Source organism: Malania oleifera, chromosome 4 (genome assembly GCF_029873635.1).
Source record: "Malania oleifera isolate guangnan ecotype guangnan chromosome 4, ASM2987363v1, whole genome shotgun sequence".
Lineage (NCBI taxonomy): Eukaryota > Viridiplantae > Streptophyta > Magnoliopsida > Santalales > Ximeniaceae > Malania > Malania oleifera.
In genome coordinates this window covers 25,691,219-25,701,995 of record NC_080420.1, presented here as the reverse complement: position 1 = coordinate 25,701,995, position 10,777 = coordinate 25,691,219, and the positions used below count along the sequence as shown (strand labels likewise).

The 10,777-nt window shown below is 35.6% G+C and overlaps 1 long non-coding RNA gene across 1 annotated transcript; it reads right to left on the bottom strand.

The window, feature by feature from the left end:
• Positions 1–8,191: 8,191 nt before the first annotated feature.
• On the bottom strand, positions 8,192–10,530 carry LOC131154163 (uncharacterized). The gene is made up of 2 exons (XR_009136378.1): positions 9,521–10,530; positions 8,192–8,449 (listed from the first exon to the last, which is right to left on the bottom strand). It is a non-coding gene; the product is annotated as an uncharacterized LOC131154163 (long non-coding RNA).
• Between the last annotated feature and the right edge of the window lie 247 nt (positions 10,531–10,777).

Here is a 10,777-nt window from a genome sequence, read left to right as displayed (position 1 = left end):
TTCTCTGAGAGTCTGCCGGAGCAGATCGTTGGTGGGGCAGAGTTGAAATTCATCTTTGGTTTCATGTAAGGCTTTTTAATCGAAATTTGGTCTTCTCATAGTTATAAGAAATGTTATTCATGAAAAAATACTGAAGTTTAGTTTTGGGAGTTGTCATTTTTAGGGTGTTGAATGGGGAACCCTGCGAGTACGGGACTAGTGAATTTTAAGGTGTTTCTTTTCAGTAATTAGGTAAGAGAATAAACTAAAGTGATTATTTTCCATGCAAATTATTATTATTTATCAGCAAATTAATTTTTAAGAAAACATGTATTATATATTATGGAGAAAATACATATTTGAAAAAATACTGCTATTATGTTGAAATGTATATATATGTATGAAATATCAGAAATTATAATTTTAGAATATAATGTATGTATTTATACAGAATTGTGTGGCATGAATATTATTTTACATGCAAAGTATTATGATATGGAAATTTTATGAATAAAGCATGTTTTTAGAGATTATGAAATAATGCAGTGCATTATGATTTTAAAATTTATGATAAATGAATTATTTATTCATAATGATATGTATGAAATATTTGGCGTAAGGCCATGATTGATAGCTGGCACAAGGCCGTGTTTTACGTATGATTTCGGTGCAAGGACGTATTTATGAATGTTCGGCGCAAGGCCGTGTTTTACGTATGATTTTGACGCAAGACTGTATTTATGAATGTTCGGCGCGAGGCAGCATATATGAAAGTAACTGGCGCAAGGCCATATGTATGTATGTTATTTCAGAAAATAATATCAATCTATTTATGTTAGACAAGTATATTGCACCACCTTTAAAGTTCTCTTTGTTAATGGTGTAATGGACATCAATACTCTTAATAATTAAAAAAAAAAAAAACTAGCCACCTAAAATTATGGCAGTTAGCAAAGCTTTTAACCCCCCCAAAAAAAAAAAAAACCCTCCTAAAAGTCATTGTTTTGCACGATTATTGGCAATTGGTTCATGTTTTATAATGATAATAATAAAAAAAATCTCATTCTTGGGGATGGTACATATTCTCTCTCAACACCTTCTTCATCCCATGCCATTTAAATTGGTGGGTACTTGGATTCTCCACTTGAGAGTTCACAAAAAATGCATGAGGTAACAAAAAGGTCCTAATTATCTCTTAAAAATTCAAAAATATCCTAAGTGGTTTATAACATATTTTATTTCATAGTCCTTTGTATCTCCCTTTTCCTCTCCTTCATTGTCTTTTTGTTATTGTAGTCGTTATTTTTTGATATTGTACTTTTAATAAGTTAGATCATTTTTAGTAGTTTACTTTATTTCTTGAAATTTTGTGCAAGCATTTTTTTTTTCAATTCGAGAATATTTTAGAAAAAAAAAACATAAAGCCATTTAGTTGTGGATGTCATTATTTATTTTTCATTTTTAATTTTTCAAAGATTTAGACAAAATTTAGTATAAAATAGAAGTGAGATTCTTCTAAATCCACGTAGATTAAAATCCATGTTTCTAAATACTACCTTATGTAATTTTTAAAAATTGAAAAATATTCTGAAAAAATTAACAATGTTTTGAACAATTAAACAAACTTTTCGTTCTACCTTTTCAATAAGCTAATTTAAAAAAAAAAAACTAAAAAAATGAAAAGTGGAAACTATTTTTCTACATGGTGTAACATGAGCTAGCTAAATCAAGTATACAATCCATGAGATATTTATTTCTTCCTTTTACATCAACTAGTGTACAATCTATCTTCTCTTTTAAGGAGTTGATTTTCCTTTAGCAATTAACCCTCCAAAATATGTGGCAATGAGCAAAAGGAAAATCTAGAATATCCCAAATTTTACTCCTTTCAAATGAATATTCTAAGAATATTATCAATAATCATCAACTACAAAGAATTGATTGGCGCTATAATCTTTGACCAATATAAGGGCACTAACTTTGATGCCAACAACCCGTTGATGGATGGTATTGCTTCTCACATTTAATCCGCCAAAACATATGGCAATTAGCCAGAAAGAAAATCTAGAATATCGCAAATTTAACTCCTTTCAAATGCAAATCTTAAAATTATCAATTATGAGAATTGATTGATGTTATGATCTCTTAGCAATATAAGGGCACTAGCTAGGTCCCCATATGATGGCCCACCTTGTTTTGGAATAAACACATAATTAATTTCTTCATAGGTTTCCTCATTAGAAATATTTGGAAGGATTCTTTCAATAATGATATTATGTTATATTAATATTTGGACCATTATGTTAATATGGGATCTACATCATTTGGACTCGTATCAAACTAGATTTTTCAATTTTGTGAGTTCAAGTACTAATGTGATATTTTGTAATTGGTGGTTTGCAAGTCTTATAGGAATAAACTATCCCTTACAAGCTCACACTAGACCTAGGTTAAATAGTGGGAGGTAACTTATCACCCACGCCATATCTTTTCTCACCTCCGGCAATATTTAAGCTAAATTTATCCAACATGCAAGTCTCAAAATTTAACTCCTCATTTGGTTCGTAGAATGAATCTGAAGTAAAAAAAGAATTGAAGAAGGAATGGAATTGCATAAGTATTATTATTGCTGCTGTTTTGGTCAATTTAAACATACTATCCAACAAAAGATAGCTCCTTTTTTTTTTTTTTTTAATGATGTAGAAACTCCAGCCACCAACGAGCCCTTCAAACGTCCTGGTGTGGCACCAAATCTACAGATTAGCATCCTTTACCCCCAGGTCTTGCTAATTAGGGTAAAGTCCAAATGTAGACACGACTTTCGTGCATCAGTTAGAAATTCGGCTAACCCGACCCTTGGGACACATCTCCATTACAATCCATGGTTCCCGCTAGCTCACAGAGCGAACTCTCACTATCCATAGGTACCGCTGGTTTCATGAGTGTATCTACCTAGAATTGAATTCCCGATGTTCATTCTTACATGCTGATGCCTTTCCACTGCACCATGCCCGTGGGGTTAAAAGGTAGCTCAGTTTTTATCCCACATCCCTTTGCCCTTTCCAAATTTGAACATAAGATTTTCAATTTGTGAGCCTAAACTTTATTTATTTTTTTTAAAGTTTCCATAACTATTATAATCCATAAAGTTTTTCTACATGGTGTGGCATAAGCTAGCTAAATCAAGTATATGATCCATGAGATATTTATTTCTTCCTTTTAGATCAACTAGTGCACAATCTATCTTCTCTTTTAAGGAGTTAATTTTCCTTTAGCAATTAAGCCGCCAAAATATGTGGCAATTAGCAAAAGGAAAATCTAGAATATCCCAAATTTAATTCCTTTCAAATGAATATTCTAAGAATATTATCAATAACCATCAACCCCTAAGAATTGATTGGTGCTACACTTTTTTACCAATATAAGGGCACTAACATAGATGCTGGATGGTATTGCTTCTCACATTTAATCCACCAAAACATATGACAATCAGCCAAAAAGAAAATCTACAATATTGCAAATTTAACTCCTTTCAAATGCAAATCCCAAAATTATCAATTATGAGAATTTATTGATGTTATGATCTTTAACCAATATAAGGGCACTAGCTAGGTCTCCATATTATGGCCCACCTAGTTTTGGAATAAACATATAATTAATTTCTTGCAAGGTTTCCTCATTAGAAATACTTGGAAGGATTCTTCCACTAATATTAATATTTGGACTACTAAATTAATATGGGATCAACAACTGTTAGCTTTGGTGTATTCCCAAGACCGGGGGGGGGGGGGGGGGGGGATGAATTGGGTGTTAAAATTTTTTTCCCTAGGTTCAACTAATCTGGAAATAGTAATACTCAACCTAAGGTCTATCTATATACACATAAACCCAAATGTGCAGATAAATATAAGAAGTAGAAATTAATTCATGCATGAAATTCACACTATAATATACACGTGCAGAAATATAAATTGTGGAGATATAAATAGTGCACACACGATATGTTATCGGGGTTCGCCCAATGCTGCCTACGTGCCCGCCTTTGCTCACCAGCACAAGGATTCCACTAATGCTCACTTAATAGGTGGAGCGACACCGGTTACAACCAGGTCAATTAACGGGGCCGACCTCAACCTACAACCGTACCTTACCAGGATGGTGCACCTAACTTTCCTAACCAGGTCTAAGCCAATCTGAGACTATTCACCAAGGCTAGTCTCCCTCTTTAGGCCCATGCATGGGATACAAAAGATATAAAAAATTTGACATACAAGTAAAGTGCTTCTCAACTAAGTAGACTATGTAGCGATTATAACTAGTGACAATCAATCAAATGCACATCAACAATATAGGAATAGTAAGCTTAGTGATGTGTATGTGTGCTATCAACACTCAGTATAATGTGTATTCTCAAATAGGCACAAGAGTGTACAAACTAGTTTTTCTTTGAACACAATATAGAATATCTCAATATCAGTTTAGGGTTTCAAAGATGCTAGCAAGATTATTCAAACAAGCTCAAAAATGTTTTCTCAATATAATAAGCACAAAAGATGCTTGAATGCAAGCTTGTAAAAAAATATTTTGCACGCAAAAATATTGGCTAAGGAATCTTGCAATATCAATGCAAATCCCTCAAGCCACTGAGTTTGTTCCCACACAAGATTTATTAGATTAAATCAGTGGGAAAACTCTTGCTTAACTCTCAATATCAACAACAATCAACAAATAATACAAATGAGAGTATTAAGCAAAGTGGAATGAAGTACAAGCACTCTAAGTACTCTCACTACACTTAGTTAATCAATATATTTGGAGTAAGAAAGTGTATGGAAGTAGTATGAGAAAAATAGGATTTGAAAATTTGAGAGAATTTTGGCTTAATCCTTTTTGCTAATCACCCCTAAATTAGACAAATTAATGCATATATATAGAGAAGAGGCAAATTATGACTGTTGGGGACTCAAAGGGAATTCTTAATTTTGTTTTAAAAGAGTTTAAAGAATTAACCCCCCTTTTACCCTAATTACTTGCAGTAATTATTTGCCAACCCGAGAGTTTTGGTCGACCGAGCTGTAGGTTCGGTCGCCCAAACAGACTCATGAGAAAAAGCACGTTTCTCATATTCGAGAGCCCAAATTTACATTTGCTTGGCTAAACAAGGAAATTTTCCAATCGCTTGAGGTTCGGTCGCCTGCACATATGTTTGGTAGCCGAACATGAACTTTCGGTTGCCCGAGGCATATTTGAACGTTGGAGTTCGGACTGCCGAGTTGTTGGGAAATGTCATAATGGTGGTTCGGTCGCCCGAGGAAGCTACGGTCATTTTTGGTTCGGTCGCCTGAAGCCTAAGTCAACTTTCTAACTGGTCAAGGGTTCGATCGCTCGAGGTGTTTTGAATACCAGGGGTTCGGTCACCCGAATTCTCACAATTTTACCCTCTAAGTCCCATTTTATTTTAATTAATTCCCCTAATAATATATTTGATATTGGGGACTATCTTATGTGTATGTGCAAGGACCTAAGGTCTTTCTAAGGTTTTAGGCATTTTAACTTAACCTAAAATAAACATGGCATCGGTCAACCTTTCCAAGGTCTTTCGATTTCTAAGTGATGTGTAGGGACCTAGGGTCATTCTAAGGTCATTTAAGCTTACTTACTCTTACATGTATGATATGCAGTGATTATTACAGACCTTTGAATAAATGCTTATTACAGACCCAAATGAATAAAATTTACAACACTTAAAAGCATATAGGGTCTTTATTTTCTTTTGAGTCTTCGAGTGCCTTCATATGATATAGTCAATGTAAACCTGCATATCAACTCGGAAGATATTAATACCTGAATATTTGTCATAATCAAAACAAGTTATGACCCGTAGGGTCAACAACAACATTGGGACTCATATCAAACTAGATCTTTCAATTTTGTGACTGCAAGTGCTAATGTGATATTTTGTAATTGGTGGTCTCCATGTATTATGGGAAGGAACTGTCCCTTACAAGCTCACACTAGACCTAAGTTAAATAGTGGGAGGTAACTTATCACCCACACCATATCCTTTCTCACCTGCGGCAATATTTGAGCTGAATTCCTCCAACATGCAAGTCTCAAGATTTAACCCCTCGCTTGGTTTGTAGAATGAATTTGAAGTAGAAAAAGAATTGAGGAAGGAATAGAATTGTATAAGCATTATTATTGCTGCTATTTTGGTCAATTTAAATAGACTATCCAACAAAAGGTAGCTCATTTGTTTATCCCGCGCCCCTTCACCTTGTCTGAATTTGAGCTTAAGACCTTCAATTTGTGAGCCTAAACTTTATTAAAAGAAAAAACAAAAAAAAAAGCTTCCATAACTATTATAATTCACAATTTTTTTCTACATGGTGTGGCATGAGCTAGCTAAATCAAGTATATAATCCATGAGATATTTATTTCTTCCTTTTATATCAACGAGTGTACAATCTATCTTCTCTTTTAAGGAGTTGGTTTTCCTTTAGCAATTAACCCGCCAAAATATGTGGCAATTAGCAAAAGGAAAATCTAGAATATCCCAAATTTAACTCATTCCAAATGAATATTCTAAGTATACTTTCAATAATCATCAACTACTAAGAATTGATTGGTGCTACACTTTTTGACCAAAATAAGGGCACTAACATAGATGGACACAACCCGTTGATGGATGGAATTGCTTCTCACATTTAATCCGCCAAAACATATGACAATAAGCCAGAAAGAAAATCTACAATATCGCAAATTTAACTCCTTTCAAGTGCAAATCCCAAAATTATCAATTATGAGAATTTATTGATGTTATGATCTTTGACCAATATAAGGGCACTAGCTAGGTCTCCATATTATTTCTGACCTAGTTTTGGAATAAACATATAATTAATTTCTTACAAGGTTTCCTCATTAGAAATACTTGGAAGGATTCTTCCACTAATATTAATATTTGGACTACTAAATTAATATGGGATCTACATCCGGACTCATATCAAACTAGATTTTTCAATTTTGTGACTGCAAGTGCTAATGTGATATTTTGCAATTGGTGGTCTCCAAGTATTATGGGAAGGAACTGACCCTAACAAGTTCACACTAGACCTAGGTTAAATAGTGGGAGGTAACTTATCACCCACGCTATATCCTTTCTCACCTGCGGCAATATTTGAGTTGAATTCCTCCAACAGGCAAGTTTCGAAATTTAACCTGCCGTTTGGTTTGTAGAATGAATTTAAAGTAGAAAAAGAATTGGGGAAGCAATGGAATTGCATAAGTATTATTATTGCTGCTATTTTGGTCAATTAAGCAGACTCTCCAATGAAAGGTAGCTCATTTTTTTATCCCACACCCCTTCGCCCTTTCCGAATTTGAAAATAAGACTTTCACTTTGTGAGCCTAAAATTTATTTAAAAAAAATTCCATAACTATTATAATTCACAAAATTTTTCTACATGGTGTGGCATGAGCTAGCTAAATCAAGTATACAATCTGTAGACACCCTAATTTTTACCGGGCCAATTTCTGAGGGAACCTGGTGTAATAGAGTTGGCTTTGAGTTCTGAATGAAGCTCTTTTTCAAAAAAAATACCAAGTCCTTGAGTTTCGTACTTGAGTCATAGTATTTTTATTGCAAGTCCTAAGAATTGTAGAAAAAAATAAAGTAATGTTTAGAGTCAATGTCCCCCAATGTCAAAATTAATTATGGATTAACCCCCCATAATTTCAAAAAATGAGTCCTTAATCTTAGTCCGAATTTTCCTAATTTTTAGAAACTGAGTCCTTTATTTTTAATTTAAGTCTTTGAACCTAAAGTGAGTCCAAGTTCTCTAACCTTGATTTCAAAATTATTTTTCTTTTATTAGGGTTTCAAAATTGGTTCCTTGTAGTAGAAGTCTTCCAAACTTTTGGTGAAGTTCTTTTAGTCTTAAAATGTTACCCTCTTATTTTAAAAACCCAACTTTTCGTTTCTTTAATTTCGAGTCTAGAAATTTTTAACTGAGTCATTCAGACTGTTAAATTGAGTATTTAGATTTTTTTTTTTAAATTGAGCTTTTCGATTTTTGAACTAAGTCTAACAAATTTTAGAGTAAGTCTTCTAAATTTTGGAAATCGGGTTTTAGGCAAGTCTTAAGGTTTTTTTTTTTTTTTTTAACTAGGTTTTCATTTTGAAACAAAGATTGGTCAACTTTGTAGGTCAAAATTGAATAAAATCAAGTCATCTGTTATTTAAAGGGGGGGACAGGGCACAAGGAAAACAAATATAGGAAGGGATGATGCAAAATACAGAAAATAACAAATTCAAAAGTACAGGGAAGTAAAAATGGTACAAAAAGATATTGTAGTAGAAGAAGGGATGGGGGTTCATGCATTTACACAAAATTATAGAAAGACAGAAAAAGTAAAATAAAAAAACACAAGCCCTCCACCCCTGGTCTGCCAGCTGGATCTCCAAGGTTTCCTGCACACAAAAGGAAAACAACACGTCGGTGAGCAAATGAAAGTCAGGAAATAAAAGAAAATACCTTCACGTGTGCAATATGTTGGAATTTATTCCTTTCCAGTGTAGGGAATAAAGGAAGAATTCTGTTAAGGAGGGAGAAAATTGGTGCCAAACCCATCCGTTAGACTTTCTCACTATAGCAAACACACACAGGAAAAAGAAAAGAAAAGAAAAACATATAGAAACCCTGCAAGAATTGGGAGAGAAAGAAAGTAGAAAGGGAGGGGAGGTTCTGCTAGTTTGAAAAAAAAAAAAAGAGAGAGCTGGGAGAGTTCAAAGAAAAACACTAGAGAGAGAGAGAAAGCCCTGTAAAGAATTCATAGCACAAGAGTAGCATTTCAACTTCAGAATTCTGAGCAACATTCAATAGCAGAGCAGAGAGCTCCCCACATTAGAACTCATGCACAGACAGACCTAGAGAGCCAGAAAAGAAGATCGGAGGATGAAAGTAAGAAGGTAAAAATCCAAAACTCTACTCCTAAAGTTGCTTAATATATGTGATAGCGGAATGTGTGTAAGTGGGAATACAAGTGCTCTCCCCCTCTCTCAGGTTTTGAACTTGAGTGTGGACCCAAACTTGAATCTTAGACCCGCACCCGAATTGAGGTCCGAATCCCCTATCTAACTCCTAATTACGTGACTTGGGTCATGGCACCCAAACCTCCTGACCCGAATTCCATTTGTTTTAGAAAAAAAACTAACCCCTTGTTTTAAAATAAAATAAGCCCATTTAAGGTTTTTAAAATCGCCCAGCCCAATTCCAATTTTCATAACCAGGCCCCTATTTTAAAATGAAAATGGGCCAACCCATTTTAAAAATCACCCAAGCCTTGTTTTAAAATGTGATTGGGCTGGCCAAATTTAGAAAACTAACCCTCAGCCCATTTTCAAAACCTAGAAGCCCACTTTGATTTGCAAAACTCACACCAAGCCCACTATAAATATGACTCAAGCCCATTCCTAATACCTAACCTAAGTCCATAGAAAATAATCCAAAAGACCATTATGAAAAGATCAACTTAAACTCACACGTGTTTTCCAGTACGTGATCCACTCGAGTAATCTGAGCTCTCATGGGTTGACTTGCGCGAGTCAACCCGTTGCTTGCTCACCTTATATGAGATGAGAGTATCTCGTCTCCTCCTCTCTGCCCCAAAACCCTAATAAGAGAAATGCACGCACCAAGCAACATCATCATCACCAACCTCGAATCACAAGCAAGTGAGTGGATTTTCATTTTTTAGCTCACACAAATTCAATCACCACTTGACATTCGAAGCATCACCATAGTAAGAACCAAAAAAAAAAAAAAGTGAAAATTTGACACTTATCTGCTTGATCGTATTTGAGAGCTAAGTGGTTCGTTGCCATTAAGGTATCCTACCTTTCGAGCTTAGGGAGAGCTCGGATCCATTCCGTTTGCCTAGAGGTGTCTTGTTGGGAACATCGACAACAAGAGAAGACTCGACATTTAGGGGGTTTGGTGAAAAAGGGTATCAAAGAGTCTAAACTTAGGGATATCAAATCGTGGGGGAAGAGGGTGAGTTGTGAAGGCGAGTTTGGAGGAGTGTAGAGACAGGGAAGATTAAAGGCGAGTTCTAGAGGGGGCTTTGGGGCTTTGAGTTTGAACTCGCCGGAACAGAGTAGGGATAGTGGGGGAGTTGGTTGCGGCCGCTGGCAAGGAGGAACCCAACCTGAATAGAAGATCTTGAGACAAAGCTTCTAGAAAAAGCCACAAATGGTCAGAGTTGATGGGATCTGGAGGCACTTATGGCGGGGTGGGGGAGAGAGACCTCAGGGGGTGAGTAGAACTTCGATGGCAAGGAGCGAAGGGAAGAAAAGGCGAGTGAGTGGGAGTTACAGAAAAGGTGGAGTGGAGAGAGAAGGAAGAAGAAGAAGAAGATCTTGAGAGAGAAAGGGCAAAGTGAGAGGAAAGTAAAATTTTTAGCTTAAATATCCTAGCCATTAGGGCCGCAGGATTTGAACATGCGGCGCCTTTCCACCTGTCCGATTGAAAAGCCCTACGGTTCTCTCAGAACGCCGGATCTCCACACCACACCAATGGCTAAGATTGTAGCATCAGATGCAATAACAACCATCCACTCACCTTCCCAGCGCACGACACGTGGAACCGGTTACCGCATTAGTAAGACGCGTGTCGCCCCCAGTGTCATCCGATCTTCGCTTATGGATGATCAGGATTACATCACCACACCAATCCCAATCCGCAAGCATACTCGAATGAGGCATCGACATGTGCTCCATCTTGGTCTTGACCAGACGTTA